Raw genomic sequence first — 19,663 nt, 5'->3', positions numbered from 1 at the left:
AGGGAAGGCGCCGAGGCCGGCGGTCCCTTACCGCACCTTCCCTAGCGCTTTCCCGCGGCCCCCTCTGCCCCCAGCCCGCGCCCCGCGGTAGCTGGCGGCCCTCACGGGAGGCCCCGAAAGGCACAAAGGGGGTCACGTGATACCGCGGGCGGCCGCCATTTTGTCTCTTGGTTCTTGGGCCGGGCCTTGTGCGGCAGCGGCGCGGAGACGGGCCTCGACGGCGTCGTGCCCGCTGTGTTCCACTGGGTGGCGCTGCTGAGCTGGCCGCCACCGCAGGGGGCGCTCGGCGGCGGGGTGGCGCGAGGAAGTTGTGGTTGCTGGCGCGGGAGCGCGCGCCGGCCCAGGCGGCCTTCGGGAGTTGGGGGGGGGCGGGGAGCAACGGCTGAGGCCGGGTGCAGGCGGGAAGCGGGGCTCGGGGCTCCCAGTTCCGGGTGCGGGGGAGCTGAGCGGGGCTCGTCGCTGGCTGCTGGAGCGTTGTTGTCTTTACCGGCATCGCCGCGCACGTGTTGTGGTGGCGTGCCTTCTGACGGGCGGTAGCGTTCGAGCTGCTGCCGGTCTGCGCGACGCCAGCGGGAGCTCGGGGCTGCCGCCGAGCTGCTCTACCGTGAACATAGCTCTGTGTTGCTAGTATAATTTTAATTTGCCGCCAGCAATAGAAAGTGGAGGCCTTTCTGTTTAGTTTTATTTGAAAACCCTACGAGGGCCTTCAGAGACAGGCGTGATGTAAGTAAAAATGTGATCTTCGCTACCTGGAAATACAGAAGTCCTGAAATACTACTCACAGTAACAAAATCCGAGTTTGGAGGCAAAAAGTCTGTCACTTCCCTCTCGGTTTTGCTGTCTCCGTGGAGAATGAAACGGAAACCTTTTCGAATTTCGAGATCACTTAATCATTCACTCAACGCATTCCAAGATATAATATTCGATAGCTGCTGTTGTTAAAGACCCCTGTTGAAGCAGGGTTGGTTTTTTTTTTTCAGTGTTTGCAGATCTTTAATTGTTTCCTTAGTATGATGTTTTCCCCATTTGCGCATGAAGCACAGCAAATAGGAGTGAACTGTAGAAATAGTTTTGTAAACAGGTTTTGAAATTCGGTGATGAGAACAAGTGTAACAATTTCATAGTGTGGAGTTTTTCTAGCTGTCAGGCTGCCATTGTCCTTTGAAGGTGACAGGCTGTAAAGTTCCTGTTTGTATTTCTAGATGTAGCAAGCTTTGATTTACTTATCTAAAACTTAAAATACACATCTTCTTTATATGTAGTCTTCTCGTCGGCACTGTTGTTCGAAGTCAACTGATTCTGTGAATTTTTATGAAATGTCTTTAGGTTGAATGATTTCTAGAGAGTAGTACTCTTTGCGTGTTGTCTCCAGTAACTACTCTCTAAGGCTTTTCTAGTGTAACTGCCTACCATTTAAACATAAATCAATATTTCCAAGTCCTGTGTAAGTCATAAGTTGCTTTAAACATCCACTAAAATGTATGTTGTGATGGTTTTGTTTTGGTCGTGTTTTTTTTTATTTTTGTGAAGTGAAGGTTCTCAAAACTTAAGCACGGTATCCATTTAGTAGTAGTATTTAAGCAGTAGGTAGCTATGCTTAGATGCTTGTGTCTCTTTTGACGCAGTTAGATGTATTCAGAATTGATACCTGCAGATTCTGAATATGAGAGAGAGCACCCTTAACTTCCACTCGTACTAGAATTTTGAATTTTGTTATGTTTGCTATGATGCTTGCTGAGTTTATTTTTCAGTTAAACTGAGCAAGTGTGCCTGCGTGCATTTATTTATGTAGAAATGTCAGGCTGCTATCCTTCCATTTTACTGTTTGCCTGGCAGATACAAGTTTTCAGGCTAGAAAATTAATGGGGTAACTATATATCTGGGTTTATGGAAACTATATACTTCCTAGCTAAGGAAAAATAGTCGTGGGCAAGGGAGAATTTTTAAACATTAGACTTGTTTCTGTGGTTAATGTGATGGTTTTATTAAATCTAGCTTTGAGGGTTAAACTTCAGAGCCGTAGGTGTAAGTAGACACTTTCCACAGTTAAAGTTTGCTCATGCCTTTGTTTTAAAAATATGTGTATGCACACACCCTGAAGAGAAATTTGTTTGCCATCCATAAACACAGGTGTCTTCCTGAATTCTTTTTGGATCTTCTTACATAAAATAATTCATGTTAAACTCTTCCCCCTTCTTGTTTCTCCAGACTGGCTCAGTTTCCTTCCTTCCCTCTTGTTGCCCCCAAAAGTTTTCTCTTTGTTGTCAACGCCAACAAAAAACCAAAGAGGCATGGTAGTTGACTAAAGTTATGGTAAGCCTCACAGGTTTAATACCCTACTACGTTCTGTTTCCCAAACTTCATGCCATGCAGGATTTAGGAAAGTTGGGAGTTGTGTAGCAGTGGACGACTTGAGTTGGAGGACTTTTTTTCCCTAATACTTCTGAAAATAATAGATAATTTTGTATTATCCATTTCTTTACAAACAGATAGCAAAGTGTCCATAAGAATCTGGGGGACGGACCGTCTTCAACTAATGTGAACAGGCATTTATAATTATTTTATAAACAGAATTCTAACATTGCCTTGAATTTTGCATAAATGTGATCTTAAATTAACACATATTTGGAGTTAAGAGCTTTCCTCTTGACTAAATACCTTTCCCTAGGGAAAAATGCAATCAAAGAGATTTAATATTCAAGCGTCAAGTCACAAGATATCTAAATGACTAATTAGTGTTTTGATGCACAAAAAGGAATCTATTTTGTTTCTCTTTCATCTTATCTTTCTCCCATTCCTACAAAGAATAAATACGGGAAATAGTACAACTTCATTATTACAACTAGAAGCTTCAGTTGAGCAGTGATGTTCTGTAAGTCTTGTGAAGGAAAACCAACCTTGCTAAGTTGATCTGAGTTCTAAAATATGCAATTGCTAAGAGGGATGTAGTAACTCTTTAAAAAGAAGTGGCAACTAAGGGCCTTAAAGTGATGTTAATTCTGTTAACAAGTAGACTATACCTTTCTGCTTGGTAAGTCATAACTTCAGCTAGTGGTTTTGTTTGGAGGTAAAATAGTAAAAAGCTCTTTGGTGCACACAGACAGTGGTACTTGAAGTTCTCAACTGATATTGTGTTCTGGCAGTTGGTTTAGCTCCCAAGTTCCTAGGGTAAACACATTGTGGCTGTTGCCAAGTCTGTTGATAAATCAAAAAAACTAAAAACTATCTGGAGAAATATGCATCTCTAAAAAAGAAAAAAAGCCTTCAAAATGTAATGACACTTCTTGTGCAACACTAAACATCCCCTATATTATCTCAAAATCCTGTTTTTGAACAAAACACATCTTTAGTGCTATATTTTGAGAACCAGATAATAGACCACTGTTACTAATATAGTAATGCAGATTTGGCTAATAAGTCCATTTTAAGTCATAACTGCCTGAATAATGAAGTAGATGGATTGGATTTGTCTATTATTTGTGAAGGATTTTTTTACAAAGGTGTTGTGTGGCCTGTTGTCTTGTGTTTTCTGAGGGAGGTGTTGCTTTAACTGGAAATTCAGGTTCTAGACTGAAAGGAGACAGCTGTAAAAGCAGAGCAGAGCTAACTTTACTTATTTGAGATAAAATACTTTACTGAGAAAATAAGACAGACTGAAGCTTTTTGAACATGTTTGGTAACTTATGTTTCAGAAAGAAAGCATGCATACCTGTACAGTCATCCTAGATTTGATGGCCTCCAACCAAACCAAGGAAAACTGTACTTGTTTTCCCTGCATTTTTCTGAAAGGAAAGGAGATAAGAGACATGCCACATCCCCAGCCTCTAGATTCTCTTAGCTAAGAAATAAAAACTTAGGGGATTTTGAGACTGTAGATAATTTTAAAAAAATTATCCTTGTGGAAAATTATTGTGAATATAGGGTTTTGTTGGGTTTGGTTTTTTGAGTTTTTTTTTTTTTTTTAAAGAGAGTTTAAAAAAAAAGAAGAAATCCATGTGTTTGAAGGACCTCATATCAACTTTTATAAGGCATATCTAAAATGTCAGGAAGTGTGAACTTCTTAGCTGAAGTAGTGCCTCAACAAAAATCAATGTGTGACCAGAGATGCTTTTAATTAAGTGCCGTAGTATATGTCAGGGACATGAATTATCTAAATAGGAAAATACAGCTATGTTGATGACATTTCCAGTGTTAATCATGGTCCTATGTATATGGGAATTATGGGTTTGAAGTGGTTTTTTGTTTCAGTTTTTCTTGAGCAAGTTCATTATCCTGATGAAAATGCTGATATTACTATGGTCATACTAAGGTTTTGGATGTTACATTTCCATTTAGTCTTGCACATGTTCACATTTCTGTAGGTTAGATGCACATTTTCCATCAGGTAAATTTTTCTAAATCCCAGTGTCTCTGTCCTTGGTGTTGAGGCAGAGAAGAGAGTATCAAGTGGTGAGAAGTCCTGTTGCTTTACTGTATTACTCTTACATCCCTCTTCTGACTCAGATCGTGGTCCAGTGGTTAATCTTTGCCCTCATCTGAACTGTGGAGTAGCAGCTTTCTTGTCCAACTAGATTTCTGCCAGACTGATGCACTATGTGGAGTTCTGCTCTTCAGGTTCAGAGTTTAGAATTTAAGCTTGCTTTCTGATTTTAATTAGTGTTGCTAGTAGCAGATAGAAGAATTAAGCACCCAGAGAGTCTGAAATCATAAGCTGTACAGCTGTTCATTCAGTTTTTACTGTTTTCCTTTGCATATGTGTTATGATGTAACTAACAAGTTGTACAGAAGGTGGAATTAAGTCTGTATGTGCAATTGTCATGTGTGAAGACTGTCATACTCTGTTACTTGGTGTTTGAGCAAACTGTTTAAATAGTTTAAAATGTGCTTCTGATGTTTTCAAATCCATAGTTGTTATCTTCCCTGCCCTGGCTCTGGAGATGTTTAAGAAAAGCTTTTTTTTGTAAAGTTTCATTATTAGACATAATTTTCTTTCCCCTAATATCAGCATGACCTGTCAGTATTTTCTAAATGCTGTAGAAGATCTGATGAAGATAACTTAATGTTCGTGCAAATGCTTTGCAACACTTTAAACATTCTCTAATAGGATGTGTCTTAATTTAACAAAGCACTACTTGGTTAATTTCCCATTTACACAGTTTGGGTAGGCTCAAGGATCATGTCCTCTCCATAAAACTGCCTTGAGCACAGCTACCATAGATCTCTTCCAAGCAATACCTGCACAGAAAATATGACTTTCTCTTCGCAAACCCATGCTGGAGGTATTGGGAAGCTACCATATCCCGATTCTCTTGCTGCTGAAACAGCTGGTTTTACCTTATCAAGGAAAAAAGCTGGTAAGGAGTGTATAAGAAGGGACCCATATGTCATCATCAAAGCTGTGGTGAATTTAAACGTGTGGAGTAAGTGTATATCTGAGGTGTATAGCAAGTCAGTGTATGAGTGGTCTTGAATTACATAAGTAAATTTCACTGAAGGTCCTCTAGTCTTTTTTGTTCATTACATCCTTGCCAGCTTAAGAAATTGTGTTCTGTGTGTGTGCTTCCATAAAAGTATGTATTTTCTAATTAAACAACTGTGTACTCTTAAAGTATCCACTACTTTGCTGATGCATGATTCACTGATATTGTTTTAGGATCTTGTAAGGGCAATCAGAATTACATGAATGTAAAATAGTAACAGATACTGTGACTGAATCATCAGCTTCAAGTCTGGATTTTATTTTTTTTCTTTGTTGTAGAGTCAGGAAAGTTTCTATAAAATTTTTAGCTTACTAACAGAAGAGAATCTGCATGTCCCAGCCACCACGCCCCCTAGCCCCAGTTGAAGTCAAGAACTTCTTTAGCGGTCTCTTCTGAGACCAGGAGAGATGAAACATCAAATGATCTTGAAGCAGATGGGGAGAGTAGAGACGGGGGTTTTTTGCATACCCTTTGATTCAGGAGTCCTGCAAACTGGAGGAGTATTGTGTCCTGCTTAAGTCATGTTCCCCTTTGTCCAGCTTTTCTGCTCGCTCATACTAAGAGGCATTAATTTTATGTACCAGTCTAATCTTTCTTGTGCTTAATTTTAAACACACTTAACTCATAGATTAGATTCCTAAGAGCATACGTGTTTGATAATTTGATAGGAGGGGAACAGAAACAAGGGTTTGTTACAGTTTTGTCTAAAGCAGCAATCCGCAAACACCTCAGGTCAGAGCTGGAAGAGGTTTTTCTGTGAGCTCACATAATGGCCTTAATTTTACCATGTAGTTTGGTATTGAGCTTAGTAACTTTAGATATACCTCTCTGAAAAAGATCCAAGATCCTTAGCCAGAGAATTTTGAGAGGAAGAACGTGACAGCTCACCACAAATTTTAAGTGTCAGAAAACTCCCATAACATGTGAAAATACTCAGGTGATGAAAAGTTGTTGTTTTCTTTCCACCCACCTCTTTCTCTGTGCCCAGCACCCAGCTATTTAATAATAGTGGCAGCTTACTGGGTATTTCAGCTTCAGTTACACCAAAGCTTTCTGTTCCGTTGTGTTTCTTATTGAAAGGTATTCTGTTCACCTGAACATTCATGCAAGTTAGGAAGTCTGGCTGATGGTGAGGAGTCATTTCTATAGTGAGCAATTTATGCACTGTCCCTAGCTACCTAAAGAAACTTGTTAATTCTGTGGTATGAAACCCACCTGTACCAACAGTGTTTTCCTTTTGAAGTCAGAGGGATAATGGTGGCATACACTTCTGTTACCGATTGATGGAATTTGTTTGAGGCTAGAATGAGATTGCCCATCCCCATTTGAAATCAGGAGAAGCAAAACTTACCATACTCATTTAGGAACAATAAGTATAGATTACACCTTTAGGATTTGACAACTTCCTGAAAGTTAGCAGCTCTGTGTAAAAGTTTAGGAATCATGAGAGATGTCCTGTTGTTACACCATAGAGAAGTCAGGCACTAACTTGAAGTTGTGAGCAGGGGACTGCCATGGAAGTGGTTTGCTAATGTGATGTTAGTTCTGTATATGGTGTTAGTTAACCATGTAATAATGGTGAAGGTGTACGTGTCATACTCTAAAGCAATGTTTAAAATACTTAAGGTTTCAGAAAACAGCAAGAAGAGTTGGTTGTTCATCAGTGCCTTATGCAGGTCAGAGGCTTCTCCAGGAGTTCCAAATTCTGTTTTGAAATGATGGACGATATGAATTAGCAAACTTGCTTTGGAAGAATTTCAAGTTAGGACACTTGTTTTCTAGGTGGAGGATGTTTGTTTTCTAATGTCTATATGAGTTATATAAAAGCAATTTAATTCCTCCTAAAAAAGCTGTTCCAGAAAAGCTAAGTGTAGACCAGTCTTAAGGAATTAGTTTGATTTATGCATACTGAAATTATTTTTAACCTTTTCATGATTTCCCAGTAGTTGCACAGAGAGAAGGCATGTAACAGCAGTGGCTTTATGCATACAGAGTTAACTACAATGAGACCAATTGTTCATGTTCAGACTTAAGATAAAAAACGTTAGACTTATTTAATACTGTTATTTATACTGAGAATGGTTAACCATTGGAAGAGATTAAAAATCTGTCTCATTATTTACATTAAGACTGGGGGGGAAAAAACCTCAGAAAGATAATTTTGTTAGCAGTATTCTTAATAGCACAAGAATACAACTGGCAGGGTTTTGGAGTTAAAGGAGAGGAGTTTATGTCAGGGTAAACTGTAAGTCATTTTAAGGCCAGGCTTGTATGGAAAGACTACTTCCTGGGAATTTTCACAACCTGTCTTAAGGAGCAGCCCCATAAGGTTATTTGCCTGACTGTTTTTCAGATTTGATCTATCATGATGGATTTCAGCAAGGATCAGGTATTATATACAGTAAAATATTAATAACGTTAGTAATGGGAAGGGGCAATAATTCAGTAACCTTATTGTTTGAGGATCAGGGTGACGTGACTTAAATTTTACTGGAATAAAATTAGCTATTAAAAGAAAAATAAAGTTGTTCACAGGAACCTGCCTAATATTAATTTGTTTCAGGTACGAAAAAAGTGCAATGTGGCAAGCCCTTAGATCTGCTAGTGTTTTCTTTGAGTAGACCACTTTGTCACTATCTCAATAATTGTGCCATAATTATATGATCATATTCCTCAGAAATGTATATGCAGTTATTTCAATATCAATTTGTAAACAGTATTCAATGTGAGTTTTGAATACCTGTAAGTTAATACATTACTTTTACAAGTCTTTGTTGTAAAGGAGTGTGTGTGTGTATTTGTGTAGGAGTCTGCTATAACAGAATACTGTAATTCTCTGGCCGTAGGTATATGTAATAAGTTACTTGTTCTTCTTCCACTTCATTTCCACTTTCTACTTGTGAGAGGAAAAACTAGCTTTAATATCAAGGAATGCATCAAATGACTAATGCATCAGAACAAAAATGCTGGCTGCTGCTTTTGTATCTGAATATGTCCTTTTCCTGTTTAATGAGCCTTTACATACATACGCTCTGCTCTCTCTTCCACCAGTGTGTGTGTTTCTGTGTATTCAGCTGTATGTGCATTCAAGTATTAACCCTGTGCTGGGAGAATCTTTCTGGTAAAATGAATAGGTGAAGGTGAATTGCATGAATTGCAGATGGTATAAAAATTTGAAAACTTCCTGATCTGTCAGTCTCTTCAAGCACAGGTAGTTTGAGTGAGAGGAAACTATCCTCTTAAGGTTTAAGTACCACTCTTAAAGTTTTGTTTCCTTTATATTTAATCAGGAGTTAAGAAATTCATGCTTTTCGAAGTGGAAGCTTTCAAGAGGGTAGTGTTGGAAAGTATTGCTTTCTATCATCTGTTTACATTCATACCTTTATACCAATTTCATGACTTCAAGGTTGTTTCTTCCTAGTTGTAAATAGAAATTAATTAGAGATCTTGTAGCCTGCCTGGAAGACTTGCCAAGCTTATGTTTGAGGAGAGAGATTTGTAGCAAAGACTGCCTATGTATACATTTCATGCTGCCGTCCCTTTTCTGTTATAACTTGAAGGGCTGTAGTAGAACAGGCAGAATAGACTATTTCAGTTGGAAGGGACCTACAACGATCATCTAGTCCAACTGCCTGACCAATTCAGGGCTGACTGAGTTAAAGCATGTTATTAAGGGCATTGTCCAAATGCCTCTTCAACACTGATAGGCTTGGGGCATCAACCACCTCTCTAGGAAGCCTGTTACAGTGTTTGACCAGCCTCTCAATAAACAAATGTGAATTTTCAGATTTTTCACTGATCAGATGTCCTAGTCAAAGCATGGCTGCTAGGAACGTGTTAGCATGGAAAGTTGAATTCTACATAGGCTTGTTTCCAGATTTCCCTTTCCAAACTTGAGTAATTTTTTTGCAAGGCTGTGTTGTTCTGAAAGTGTAATGATTGTGAGTTAAAGATGCAGAACTTCCTTTGGAAAAGGAAGAAGGATGTAAGTTGCTTTGCCAAACCGTTGATCTGTAATGAGTGTCACCCATAATGCCTTTCTTGGCATAGGTATGGAAACACTTGTCATAACTTGATTTGTTTACTCTTCTGTCTGCCATTATCATTCCCCATGTTAGTCTGACTACATAGTATGTGACATTTTTCCTTCCAGGTGTTTCCCAAGATGTAGTTATTTGAAATGCGGTTTTAAATTCTCCAGTTTTGTTCTCCTTCTTAAGTTTCTTTAAACACTGGTGATAAAATTGTATTCCTGTTTTCCCCTGTGCCTTTATGTTTTTGCTTAAGTAGTGCAGCTTTTAGCTGTGTGGTAAGTGTACACACACCCCCAACTCCATTCCTGTATTAGTATTTCAGTAGGATATGTCCTGTGTGCCTTTTTGAGATTTTTATTTAAAGTATAAGAAACATAATTCTGAAAGGGGTGGCAGAAAATAGGAACAGACTTCAGGAAGAAGATATTGCAATATTGTGATCTGATTTATAGTATTTACAACTCAGTAACCTAGATATCTCTCAGAAAAGAGCTGCATTTAAAACAACAGGGTGGTTTTATTGGAAAATTTAGGAGTAAGGCTACAGACAAGAGCCAGCTTGAGTTTGAGCCCTGCAGAATTTCTGTGTTTTGAATAGTTACTGGAATCCTTTAAAACGATTACTTCTGCAAAAGCGTTGAATCCTTCAGATGCTTATGGATAAACTTATGCACTCTCTTCTGTTTCTCAACAATTACTTTTTTTTACTACCATGTGTTCTTTGCCAAACATGATGACTAGTTTGCCTTTCTCTTGATATTTATCTTCTGTTTTGTTAGAAGAAAGTTATGATTAATAATAGTGCACTAGCTCTGCTTACTAATGAAGATGTTGTGGTCTCATAGTAGGCCAAGAACTATATGAGACTGTTCAAATGTTAGGAATAAAGGTAGTTTAATGTTCACAATCCATCTTGGGCAACTAATGTATTCCATTGAGTTAGAACTTCAGCAAACTTCAAGTCAATAGGTAAGACTTTGTTTTCTTGCAGTTTGTATGAGGGGAAAGAACTTGAGCTACCAAAACTGAAGTAGGCCAGCTTCCCTTTTTTTGTCAGTAATGTAAGGTTTGTTCAGTGCAAAAGAAGTACATGTGGGAAAGAGTGACTAACAGACCTTTCTGTTGCATGTTCATTCTCTCAGCCTTCCTCTCCTTCAGAGGTGTTTTCTCTGAGATGTTTTGTCTTGAAGATGTTTAGAAATTTGCTTAATAGTAGCTAAATACTGAAAACAAAGTTGGCATGTCTTGAGCTGGAACAGAAAGCAGTGAGGTTTTTTTGATCTTCAGGGGTTTATTGGAGGAAGTTACTGCAGTTCATGCATTAACCCTTATGTCTGGCCTAGCATCTCTGTTCTTGCTGTAGAAAGACTTTGAGCTGGTAGATGGTAGTTGTTAAATGTTGTCTTTGGGGGCTTTAGCTGGCTTTTAGGTAGTTGGGCTACTGAATGTCCTAGAAATAAAGACATTACTATGGATAAAATCTGGAGAAGCGGGTGAGGGAAGAGATGCTCTGAAGTACTCCTAATAAGCTTATGTTACTGAGGAAAGTGCACTGCCAACTATCTACTAGCTATAATTTTGTAAGTATTAATGTCATGGGTATATTGTGTGACTAGTCCAGTCAGTTTCGTTGTTGTATGGCAAGATAGTATGAAGTTCTGAAGCCGTCTGGAAGCAATAGAAAAAAACATTAATGGATATTCCTGTTGGTAAATGACAGCCTATCAAAAAATAAAACCTGTAAAACGAAGCCCTCAATTTACTAATTATCGATTCATTTCAGCAGGTAAAGAAGATCCCGGTGCATGATTTAGTAATCTGATTATTTTAAAATGTTGTATCTAGTGGTTGACTTAGCTTGCTTCAATTTTTCAAACTATGGAGTTACCTGATATCTTTTTTTGGCTTGTATTAAATTAAATCATAATTTCCCTGGTATAATTTTCGGGGGGGGGGGGGATTTGAATGTTTTTCAGTGTTAGTCTTCTCATGAGTATCATTGTCCTGTCTCAGCAATGTAAGCGTGACCTCTTACTTGACTTGTGCTCAAGAGAGCTCTGGATAAGAAGCACTTTTTTTTAGTTAGTAGAGATGGTGAAGAGTTTTCCAGTATGTTTGCTGCAGAGAGTCTCTTATCCCAGACTGTTTTGCACTGTGGTCAGGAGTGTGTGTACAGTTCACTTCTGTGTTTATACTGGATGTTTGTCTTGGTTTTGTGGTTTATTCCCACCATTAACAGGGAGAGTGAGTGTGCATGTATGTATTAGGCTGTGCTGTAATTTCTCTTCAGATGGTCATAGAGCTAAATGCTAGCCGAGACGTGCACTCTCTGGATTGTTTCAATACTTTGCTCTTTCACACTTGTTAAATATGAATTACACATTCACATTACCTGAGAATGTTAGACAGTATTTATTGCTGAGGATTTGAAGGAAGTCAGACCACTGCTTTAGCAGATGGTACTGTCTGCACAGGTGGAATTGAAATTTGAGGTCCTAAACCAGCTTTTGGCAGCAGTGTCATTTCCAGGGATGAAGAGAACATAATCCTTCATTGGCTTACAGTTACTGAGCTGACTCTACTCAGTCAAATCTTCGTCATAATACTGAATAGATGGAGAAAGTAGGAATACATTGTCTTGTGGATAGCTAACAGTGCTTCATAAGGTAGTTTCCTTTAACTTGGCAATTGGGAGAGGAATAAAACCTACTTAAGGAGAAAGCCATACAATACCTTGTATTTGAGAACTTCAAGTAGTTAGTTATCAGAACATGTGTGCTGTCAGAAATACCCAAAGATGCAAAAGAAAAAGATTTTAAAAACATTCTAGGTGTCTTCAAGCTATTATTATAAAATTCTCTGAAGTATTAGTCTTGAAGACTTTTCTTTCCATATTTCAGTGATGTCGTGTTGGTAAGGGAAATAGCCTACCCCCACAACACTGGGGCTTAAGTACCATAGAGAAGACTTTGTGATAGCAAGTTCTGGCAAGTACTATGTCATCTCTGTTAGAATTTCTTGTTAACACATTTAATGTTTATCCCTAGTTTTTCTCACCTCGCATTATAATGTTGATTTTGTTTTCTATTGATCCATTACTATTTGGTCCTTTGTTTTCAGCGGGGGGGTGTGTGTGTGTGGAAATGCAGGAGTTGTATAGAGTGATCAAACCATTTAATGTGGTAAGCTGTATGAAACTTGAGACTGTAATTGGTGATTTAAAAGCATAACATGTTAGGCTGCTGTGAATTTTGTTGTCTAAGAATGTATGCAGTGTCAAGTTGATGTTTTTCAAGGTATGATGTGCTAAATAATTTTTTATAAATACACTCATTAATGGCAATATAGCTAAAATAGTCCTTACACAGAAGGGATATAATCAATTCATGCAAAGTACAAAGTCGCACTTGCAACCTCTGGTAGTTTACATGGCACTAGGTGGTAAAAGGGGGAGGTAGGATGTCTAGTGTCATAGGATATTTTCTGAAGTCCTGTAAATGGGTTTCTCTGCTGATGTGTGGGCTATATTCTTGAACTCAGTATTTGGGAAGGGCACAAAGCAGTATCTAAAATGTCTATTACACTTCAATATATTAATATATATATTATATAGGCACATTAAATTATGGATATTCATACCACTAACTTTATTCCTGTGTAGCCAGGAATTGCCCATTAAGACTTAGTAACAGTCTGTAGCTGCACGTGTGGTGGAGAAGCACGCAGCTCTCTGTTGTGACCTTCAGGATGGGGTTCAACTGTCTTGCCTGTGAGAGCTGGAGGAAATAACATGTATTTGTTCCTTGAGAGATCAGGTGTACTTAAGTTGTCTTGTGGGTGGAGGCTTTTATGAATGCAGTAGACATAGAGTGAAGATCTAAGGTGAGGAAAGGTGAGGGGGGTTTGTGTTGGATGTTTTTTTGTTGGTGGTGCTTTTTTGAATAAAGGAAGGTTATAAACTGACTTGAATGCTGGGTAAGTGAAAGGTAATAAAGTACTGCTTTATTGGAGGCGAGAGGGGGGACACAAAACAAAAAAGCCTTGGCTGGGCTAAAATTGACAGTGCGGCCTGAACTAATTGATGCTGTCTCCTCGTAAATCACATTCAGTAGCCCTGTTTTGTCCCAGTCAGACACTTAACTCTCACTGTGTGCGCAGAGAGAATTACAATGACAGTTACACTGCATAGAACTTATGAGCATTAAGGAAATGCTTGTCCTTATAGTAAACCTTTCCTGTTCACTTCTGTTCTTCCTTTTTTCTTCCCCTCCTCCATGTGGCTTTACTTTTACCTGTCTTAGTTGTTCAATGTTTATACCAGCCTTAAAAACAAGTTTGATCATGATTGCACATAAAAGGTCATGAATTTGAAATGCTGGTCTGTCTTGTATTTATAAAGGCAATCTAAATAAACATGGAGATTACAAGACACCAAGAATAGCTGACCTATAAAGCATAGTGATTTGGCACCTGACTCATAGTGCATGTAGCATTTTATCATTCAAAACACATTTTTACTGATGAGGAAACTTTTTAGTCTGAGCCTTTCAGCCTAATACAGATCTCTGTTCTAGGTAGCATCTCTGTGCATTCAAACGTAGCAATGTTCACCTAAGCCAACAAAAGTGTCTAAATCTGTGGATCTGCAAACTGAAGACTGACATCTGCAGCAGGAAATACATAGATAAGCTCATCACAGTGGTGTAATCTTTGGAAAATCTATTTTAAGTTATTCAGTATTGCACCTGTCACCATCACTTTTGAAGGAAGCTCTTTTCCACTTTTGTAGCATCAGACCTGAATTTCTGATCTGTTACATGCTGTGAATACAGAAGCTAAGACAGTTTAGTTGAAAAGTATTGGTATCTTTTACTTGTGTTTTCACGAACATGTTTTGACAAAACTTGGTTCTATACTAATTGCCAAGTAGATCTCTTCTTTACTGGATGCTTTATGCAGTGTAACTCTTGAGTATGTCTCTTCTAGTGTTTATACTTGGAGGGGGGTACTTTAGTTTTCTCAACTGTCTTAGCAGCTCTCTGATACCTTGCTGTCTTGGTACGTGAAAAAGCCTCTTCTCTTACTAAGAGTTACAAACTGCAATGATTTTTTTTTTTCTTCTTCCAAATTACAACTTTTGTTATAAGAAATATGAGAGGGGAACTTTGGTACCATTGACAATGTGACAGTTATTAAAGGGCAAGGTTAGGTATACTCTTTGCCAGCTTATGCGTATTTGTGCAGCCCACATTTCTGCTCATCACTATGTGACGGTTTATTTCCATTGTGTGTTATACAGAGGAATAAAGTACTTAAAATGCAGATATTGTCGAGTCTACAAAAGTGTGTTTGTTTAAAAGACTAACTTTTAGTCATTATTATGATTCAGCATGTGCTTTTTCTACAGACTGTTTCTTTCCTGTAGCACTGAAGTGGATGATGCTAAAAGGTTTTGTTTGGTTTTGAAATCAGAAATAAGCTTCGCAGCTTAAAGTGATGCTCTGGCAGCTTCTTTAGTTTGAATTTAACTGAACTGTCGTATATGGGCTTTTTATATGGAATGCACGTGTGACTTCTTAAGACATGCTTAGATTGTTCAGGTTATTACTGCAAACTGTTTTTTTGGTTGTCTGACATGAGCTGCTGAGCCTTAACTCGTGAATGAACAAATTTACACAAATGTTCATACTTGGTTTTCTTGATAATAGTTTTGATGTTTTGCTGTCCCCACATAACTTGAATACTGTATAATGTTCAGTATAAATATCAATCAGGTTCTATTACTATTTAAATGTAAGTGACTGCTTGAGATAATGAAACTGTACTTTACAGAAGAGGTAGTTAAACCTGACAAGAATGTTGTAAGCAAAGCAGTCTTATGGGAAGGTACAGTTGTTGTAGTGTTGTGTGTTATAGACCCCATGTAAACCCCATGGTTCACTCACTGATGATGATTGATTTCATTTGCCTTTTTCCTCCAACCAAAAATAAAGTTGCATATGTGTTGGGTATCTCTCAAGCCTCTTTATTAACATTAGAGTGGCGTAGTGCACACTGGATTAAGAAGGTCATAGAAGAAGAAATTATCAGACTACTAAACACAAAGACTAAAATAAATGCAGCTTGCACTCCCAGCTTCTGATAGCCTGTGGCTGATGGAGAGAACAGCTCTGGAAGTAAGGCTGTGTTTTTGTGCTGTCCTTACTGTCCTCAGTAGGGATGCCCATGGGCTCCTCTTTGAGATGGTGTTAAGCAAAGTGGCACTCTGATAAAAGCCACAATTGTCTTGCAGTTAGTTTCCAAAAATGTTTCTGCATTCTTTGAAGAGTCTGGTTACTATTAATGGCTAGCATTTAGGTTAGCCCAGTCAACCAGTTTGGGCACTTATTTATCAAGGTTCTTGGGTAGTTGCAGAATTTGGTGTATAGAGATCTGACCTTCAAGCTGCAGATAATATTAAGTTTTAGAGTCTTATTGCAAATTCTGAGGGGAAAAATAGCTTTCGATACTGTTTTCAAGATCTATTTTTAATGGTTTTTAACAAAAGAAACTAAATACTGTTACTAATTAGACTTGTTTTTTTCTTAAGAATCTTTGAGCATATGCAGATCTGGGAAGCTGTTGAACTCAGCAGTTTGTGCAGTTTGGCCTGTGGAAGGGAATGTTTTTGAGCCTTCAGTAGACTAATACTGGGGATATAAAGGTGTTCCTCAGACAGTATGTTTACGGCTTTATTCCCTTGCCTGGTGTTTTTCTCTGCCTTACCTGTCTTGATTCTGTACTGCTGCCGAGCTGATTAATGGATCCTGATTGAGATATGCCTTAATAAGGATTATTTGAAAACCTGGGCTGATGAACAACTCCTATACAAGGAGTGGTAGGTTATTTTTTTTTTTTCCCCCAGAGCTAACAGAGAACTTTGAGTGAAGTGTAGTATGAAACTTTACCCAACTCTGTTGTCTTCTTTTTAAGTCCTGTTGTCTATCTAAGTGTTGATTTATAATTTACCTTTAACTCCACCCAGTGCTGTGGATGGTATTCTACTATGATATGTAACTGGAATAGTTGAGGCATCCTGTCTATGTTGAAACACACAACCCTCTTTGCACCTGCATATTAGTATTGTTCAGAATAGTAGTGAAATACAGCAGAGAATAGAAACTTGTTTGCTGCAAAGTTGGGACACCGTGTTACTCATTACTCAAATAGCACTACTTTTTTTTTTTAATTAGTGCTCAGTACTGTTAAGAGTAGTACGAAGTCCCTGTAACTAATAAAAATGCTGGAATCCAAGTGTATAGCCTTTGCCATCCAAAATTGGGTTGTTATGTAGTATTGCTGATGCACATTAATGTTTAAGCAAGCAGCAAGGTATCACTCTATTTATCTTTTAACTTGGGAACTTGATATAAATTTGAATCAACTGATGAAATGATTTTGACATGCCACTTCCATTTTCCCCATACCAGGGGAGAATAATTTTGCTATAAAGACTTATTCAGGCTCTCCTGAATGGCTTCATAGCTGACACCTCTGATAAGGAAAGGCTAAATTCAAAGGGCTGTTTCCATTCCGTTGTAGACTGTATGCTGAAAGCTGTATTCTTGTAAACTGTATCAAATCTTAGTTCATTTTGTGTTACAGTGTGATTTCAGTGTGGAGATCATGCCTTGGACTACTTAAGTAATACGTTAAAAGCATCATAATGTGTTCTTTAGAATAATTTATTTAGTTATTAATCTATATTCTGTTTAACATAGATCACTGAAATATTTCTGATGCATTGCAGTCTCACAGATTACAGTGATACAGTTGGAACAGCGGGCTGTGGTAAGGAAAGGGGACTTCGACAGGTTTGCAGTTAGGTCTGGAATCTTGTGAAGTGCGGCTGTGCAGCAAAGTCACATGAGATGGTTTGACTGTGGTATTGAAAAGAGGCAATTCCACTGTTTTCTTAGAGCTTGTCATGGTCTTTATATTACCTGTGAACTGATTTAGCTCACAGCAGAAGACTTGTCTAAGAGTAACTCCTCTCCATGGGTTACAGGGCTGCATAGGCTGAGGAGTTCCATGAAAGTCAAAGTGATTACAGGGGAAAAGATTTGGAACTTTTATGGCCGTTACCAACACTGAGAAGATGGGATAGCTCCTTCTGCTAGTATTGAGCTGCTAGCAATTCCTAAACAAAATATTTCAAACTGATACTGAGTCCTGTGGCTCTGAATGCATGTAGTGCTTGACAAGCAGCCGAGTCACTTCAGTCTTTTTAGGTAGCCTGAACAGGACCTGTGCCTGGGAAGACTGAGGTGTTAAATTCCATTTGTGAACTATACTGAGTAATTAATGCGTGTGTTTTCCTGATTCCCAAGGTTCCTAGGTTTTGTACATTACCCTCTAGCATGTGTTGAGCTGGTTTCATTCATTTCTTCATCTCTGCCTGTTTTCCACAGTAACTTAAAATATGAAGCTAATTTCAGTCTTCTGATAACAGGACAGCAAATCACTCTCCATTTCTTGTAGCATTATTGTGATCTTACGAATGTTGTTGGACTTGTGGGTCAAATGCCCCGTGTGTCCTCCACCTCCCTACCACCATTCACTGAACAAACATAGCAGGTGAAAAATTCCCAGAAGTTGTAAATAATTTGCTACTGGAAGTTCACAAATATGGAAGCAAGATTTTTCCAAGAAAAAGGCAGACTGCTTGCATACTCATGGAAGTGTCTGATTTGAACATGAGGAAAGCAGTCGACTACAATGCCGAGATGGTGTGGCTGACCTCCTTTCTAACCGTTGTTCCAGATAAAAAGACTAATAATTAGCAATGTTTCTCGATAGTGTGTTAATTACGAAAACACCTACTTTTAAAAGCAAATTAGATCACGTTTTCACTGAGCAATTGCTATTTAATCCTATGCAGCTATTTTAAGTTGGCATTTGTAGCAGAGATCTAATTATTATAGTAATTACAGTAGAATCCTCCTTAATTGACTACTTGTGAGACTGACATCAGTTGATTAACATAAGTGATCTCCATAGTTTTTTCTCAGTGTTTGAATATGAAGGGACGGTTTTAGGCTCTGCTGTAATAACAAGAAAACAATTTTCTCTGCTGTATAGGGTGCCAAGATCTCTGTGTCCTGAATCAGCCTCAGAAGGGAAGATCTGCAGCCACGTGGTTTGGGTGAATCTTCAGGCAGCTTAAATTGATGTTAGAAAGTGTTTACCCAGTGTCCATACATACTAGTAGTCATAATAGAAAGATGGCTTACAGTTGCTTGTGGGCCAGTCTTGGGGGGTGGGAAATAATCTACTATCTTCCTCGGGACCCATCACAAGGGGAGGGCAAGGAATGACATAATGCTGCTTTGTTGACCCACTGCCTCTGTCCTGTTTTGATCATGTGTGCTTGCTGTGACTAAATTTGAACTATTGCTATTGCGTAGGATACTGATGGACTTGGGGTCAAGATGGTAGAAGATGCACGTATGCTAACATAACTGTTGCCTTGCCATTAGCAGAGGTCAGATCTATAAGCTGGTATTCAGGAGTTGGACTTTGCTGTCTCAGAGTCAAGGATCAGTGTAACACAGGGACTGATCTTGTGCCAGAATACCTGTTGAAGAGTTCTGTGCTCTGCAAGGCAGACTTAGATTGCCCTTGTCAGTATGACTTCAGTCAGGTTTGGAGCTCTTCACCAGCAGTTGCTTGGAAACAGGTGCTGTAACAAACTTGTCAGAATGTCTTCGCTGTTTTGCATGTAGTAACATGTGACTAGATGTGCATGTGAGGTAGTAAAAGGGAAAGTGTGTGGTATGTTTCTGTTATGACTGCTTCTGTAATAAGCTGTGAAGCCTGTTGTTTAGGAAGAACTGATCATTTTTGCTTTCAGTCACACTAGAAGCCACTAGAGCCACATGCTGCCCTAAAGATAAGAAAAATGCAAAGGAAATCTGGGGTATCTCTGAACAGTTTATGTTGATCTAAGATGGCTACAATGTTCTGGCTGTGCATTCTGTACCTTTGCTTGCAGCATCAGTGGTGCTTGCCTGTCCCTGGGTGAGCCCTTTCTATTGCAGTGGCAGATAACTACCCCTCCAGAGAGTCCCATAGAAACATATTCCTGAGGCCTGAACTGGTTCTAAGGAG

At 38.7% G+C, this 19,663-nt stretch overlaps 1 protein-coding gene across 9 annotated transcripts in view; it reads left to right on the top strand.

Moving 5' to 3' along the window:
- Positions 1-19,663, top strand: part of EPC1 (enhancer of polycomb homolog 1) — a 66,910-nt gene that overhangs the window by 17,069 nt on the left and 30,178 nt on the right. The gene's annotated exons all lie outside the window — the stretch shown is intronic.

The sequence above is a fragment of the Grus americana genome, chromosome 2, assembly GCF_028858705.1.
Source record: "Grus americana isolate bGruAme1 chromosome 2, bGruAme1.mat, whole genome shotgun sequence".
NCBI lineage: Eukaryota > Metazoa > Chordata > Aves > Gruiformes > Gruidae > Grus > Grus americana.
The sequence above is the reverse complement of the archived record's forward strand: the minus strand, read 5'-3'. Positions and strand labels throughout refer to the sequence as shown.